Source organism: Podarcis bocagei, assembly GCF_964188305.1.
Source record: "Podarcis bocagei genome assembly, chromosome: 15".
Lineage (NCBI taxonomy): Eukaryota > Metazoa > Chordata > Lepidosauria > Squamata > Lacertidae > Podarcis > Podarcis bocagei.
This window is the reverse complement of record NC_138141.1, coordinates 8,587,796-8,592,278: the sequence shown is the minus strand read 5'-3', so window position 1 is coordinate 8,592,278 and position 4,483 is coordinate 8,587,796. Positions and strand designations below refer to the sequence as shown.

Here is a 4,483-nt window from a genome sequence, read left to right as displayed (position 1 = left end):
TGCCAGCACTGGCACAAACAGACTTCACAAAGCCAATCCACCTGAAGGAGACATCGCTTAATTGCCCAGTCTCAGGAACCCAGCCATTTGCCACACAATTAGCTGTGCCCACCCTGAGCTTCAAAAGGAAGGTGCAGGGGGCATGCCATGTGTGGGATCAATGTCTTTGCTAATGCTCAGCCATGTTTCTTCGCCTCTGATGCACCTGCATAATCCATGCCTCGTAACTTGACATATGTATCAAACTGACTTATGCATTAAAGCCTTTGGCAGAAACGAGTGTTCTCGTTTTTCATCCACATGAGAGAACCAGAACACCTGTTCCAGTTCTCACAAGGTACCTTCCAATAATATAAAACTATATAAAATATGCAGGGTAACCTCACACCATACATTTTAAAGTACATACAACACACACCTAAAGAATTATGGGAATTGTAGTCTGCCCCCTCCAAAAGAAAGCTACATTTCTCAGCACACATAATGAATTAAAGTTCCCAGGATTCTTTGTAGGCTGTGGATCTGTCCATAGTTCAACAAACCTGCCTTATAACATCTGGTTGTAATGTATCTGCTTGTTTTTAATGCACAGGTGTTTAATGCTCAAATTATAGGCGGAAGGTGAGGAGGGGTCATTATTACATCCAAAAATCCCACCCCAGGCTCTTCCAAAAATTTATCTAAAGTGCAACCTCCTCTGGCCACTCAAAATAGTAGTTAAGGGGAGCCAGCATAAAATACAACAGGGGGATGAGCACAGAGGAAATCATGGCAAAAGATGCAGGCAGAAGCAACTGCAATGTTTAAGGGTTTTGCATTAATTTTGATTACAGCTTAAACCAAACATTTTATTCTTTCAGCACAAATTTTGAGCTGAACACGTCCCACAAAAATTAAGCACTGCCTTAAATACACCACTTAAACATAATGCAGATACTAGTGATGGAAACCCAAGCCATCAGCAGTGCTGATTTTTAGAGCCAGCAGTGTCCTAGATGACCCACTGAATTATCCATCATCTTCCAAAGACAATTCATTATAAATTCATGAATGAAATCTTGCCAGCTTTCACCCGCCCCCTATATCTGACTTTACATTATTAGGGCTGACCAGAGAATGCAGCAAGCATTTGGCTTGAACCTCTGCATATCTGTTCCACACTTTGCTTCAGTCACTTTTATTCTAGCCGCCCACCCACCCGCCAGCAGACTGTAACATTACAGGTAGACACGCTAACCACCTGCTAGTAAATGGCTGTAAGCTGAAGGAGCAACATGGGATAGTCATGCAGGTATCCGCAGGTTTATTTGTGCGGTGGGAGAGTCTTATCAGAAGACAAATATCTGCTTCTGAATTGGAGCCTCATTTTATCTTTTTCTTGCTTGCTTGCTGATAACCAGGATTTTGTAAAATGGGGAGGAAGAGGGGAAGTAAAGAGAGGGGGAGAGGGAAGGAAGGAAGGAAGGAAGGAAGGAAGGAAGGAAGGAAGGAAGGAAGGAAGGAAGGAAGGAAGGAAGGAAGGAAGGAAGGAGAAAAGCTAAGGAGGAGGGAGAGAAAAAGAAAAATGTCAAGGTATAAATGTGTTGAGCAGGGAAAAAGAAACAAAATCCTTTCTTAAGTTTTGGTCAGTAAACAAACCTAGAGAGAATCGTTTTTTCAGTGTGTTGACGATGTTCTGGCAGTTCATTAATCCCAGCAAAATCTCTCCAAAGTTACTGATGCGTGGATTCCATTTTCAAATTTCTCATTAGTTCCTCTTTATGGATTAAATGCTGATGTTCACGAGTGAATGCACACAGCTTCAGCTGATGGATGTAATTGGGTTGTAATGGATTTTAGCTGCTGTTCCTTCTGATCTAGCCAATTTGAAATGCGGTATCAATGTATTCTCCCCATATCTCTGTTGGGAATGAGAAATTGAAACCTACAAGATGAAATTTATCAACTTTCATAAAGTCAGCTTCAACCATCATAAAACTGTATTTGAAATAAGTAGATTTGATCCCTCTGTATTCTGGGTGTCCCAACATTGATTTAGGTGCAATAAATATTACCAGCCCAGGATGACATTAACATAGCAAAAAATTTAACAGCAGGGGCATAAAATGACAAGGAAAGATTTAAAGGTTGAAAAACCTCCTTCCAGTTTTATGCATAAATAAACACAAATGATTTGCCACTGCACTGAGTCCAGCAACAAAGACTGGGTGTTTCTGTTTTCCCAAGTATGATTATTAATTCTGCAAGATGCATTTTTCTTCATAGGCCTTTACTCATTGTCTGATTTTTTTAGAGTGAGGTCCCAATGGACTGGATGGGACTCCAGTCCAATCCACTGAGTGTAGGGGAGTGAAAGGGCCTTACTCCTCCCCACCAAGTCCACCAGCCTAGCCTCTGGTTGTCCTTTCTGCACATGTGGGTACAGAATGTCCAAATGTTTCCTGTGTATATGCTATGTCCAAGTAAATCACAAATAATTAACTCTAAACCAAGAAGTAACAATCATAGCAAACTTAATAACTAGGCCTAGTGGTTCCCCATTGTTACAACCCATCTTTTTTATATACCCAGCTCCCTTCAGCTTCCTGTTACTCCCAGCTGTCTTCAAAGAAGACCTAAAAGGAACTCCACACTAAATCACTACATCTCTTGAACTGAAGAAGCCCTCATACTCCCGCAACCCAGCACTACATCACCACAATGTGTACAGTTCAAGGTGCATAGGTGAAAACCACAGGACTTATGTTAAACATTAAAATGCTACCTCAACCACTCATTTTTGGCCAAGGCACATTGAAGTGTAGGTGATGTGCAGCATTTGAATGGTCCATTCCTGTGTGCATGTCCAGTGGAGCTGGCCAGTGGAGTAGGCCAGCTTTACACATATGCTTCATCACACTTGAAGGAATGGGCCAGGGGTGGTGTGTCTTCCAGTCTGGTCCCAAACCACTCCACATCAATAGACAAGAATCAGTAGGCTCTCCAACTTCATGCCCACTGTTGGATTATTGGTTAGAGATCAATGGTGAGGGATGATTTAATGGCAGCTGGTGATACTTCAAACATTGAAGTAATAACTGCAGCTTTGTGTGTTGAGAGCTTGAAAAGAAGGATTCTTCTGAAGGTTTTTCTAAGCATGCTTATTAGAGAGCAAGTCTAGTAAAATCAGTAGGGCTTACCTCTGACTAAGTAAGCTTAGGAGACACTGCTCACTCCACAGCTGTAAAATGGAAGCAAACAGCAATTTATCCCATGCCGGTGTAATGAGGTCCACTATGGTTATAAACTCTCTGCAGCAAAGGGCCAAATGAAATTTGAAAAGCCTGATGGGAGGGTTTCTTCCTGAGACAAGCAAAGCTTCAGTGGAGCTTATTATAGGCCTATTGAAAACGAGCGCTTTGAAAAAGACGCACCTGGTTTTGTCCTGCAAGCTGAGGGGATAACCAACAGAGAAATCATTAGACGGGAAGCCTGATGCTGGACAGAAACAACATGAAGAAAATGATACCCTTTCCCCCTTTCTTGCCTTTATGCAGGACTGTAGCTCACTGGTAGAGCACATGCTTTGCATAAAATAGATCCCAGGTGTAACCCCTGGAATCTCCAAGTAGGCCAGGAAAAGGCTCTTGTCTGAAACTCTGGAACTGCTGCTATTGTAGACAATACTGAACCAGGTGGCTGATGGCCCAACTTTGTTCACATTCTCACCATACATTTAAAGCAGAACCATACCACTTTAAATAGCCATGGCTTCCTCCCAAGAATTCTGGGAGGTGTAGTGTGTTATGGGTGCTGAGAGCTATCGTTTACAGAGTTCCCTAGGAAGAGGGATTGTTGGTTGAACCATTCTGAGAACTGTTGCTCTGGGAGGAGAATCGTGGTCTCCTAACAACTCTAAGCACCCTTAAAAAACTACAGCTCCCATAATCCTTTGGGGAAGCTATGGCTGTTTAAAGTGGTATCATAGTGCTCTTAAGTCATTGTGTGGGTATGGGTTTTTTTTGTAACTTAGCATCCTAATGTTCTTCTGCACTTGTTGCCTTGGATACATTTTTCTGCACAGACATGTACACTTCTTTTCATTTCTTCCCACCTTGTGTAGCAATAGCACACTGTTTAATTTATCCAAAGTTAAGATTTTAGAAATTATGTTTTTCCTCCATTTGGCAAATTATTTCCTTTCCTGAGTGTCTCTGCACCCTGGGTATTCTGTTGTTTTCTGGTCAAACTTGGCAACTGATAAATCAAGTGGACCTCCCTGGAGTGATTTTGTTTCAATAGTCCAGTCAGCCAACCATACCCACTTCCAGTCCAGAGTACTCTGTTCCAACTTATACTTTGTGTTTTACACACACACACACACACACACACACACACACACACACACACACACTCCAAATAAACCACAACAGTATTTTGGAGCCAGACTTTTAGAGTGGCTGCCCCTGTTCTGTGAAACAGTATTGCTACAGAGTTATGACAG

At 42.1% G+C, this 4,483-nt stretch overlaps 1 long non-coding RNA gene across 2 annotated transcripts; it reads right to left on the bottom strand.

Annotated features, from left to right (window-relative positions):
• Positions 1-1,286: 1,286 nt before the first annotated feature.
• On the bottom strand, positions 1,287-3,795 carry LOC308574250. 2 transcript variants are annotated; one of them, XR_014002383.1, is made up of 3 exons: positions 3,527-3,795; positions 3,180-3,431; positions 1,287-1,924 (listed from the first exon to the last, which is right to left on the bottom strand). It is a non-coding gene; the product is annotated as an uncharacterized lncRNA (long non-coding RNA). The 2 variants fall into 2 exon arrangements; XR_014002384.1 differs by having other exon boundaries at positions 1,287-1,900.
• Between the last annotated feature and the right edge of the window lie 688 nt (positions 3,796-4,483).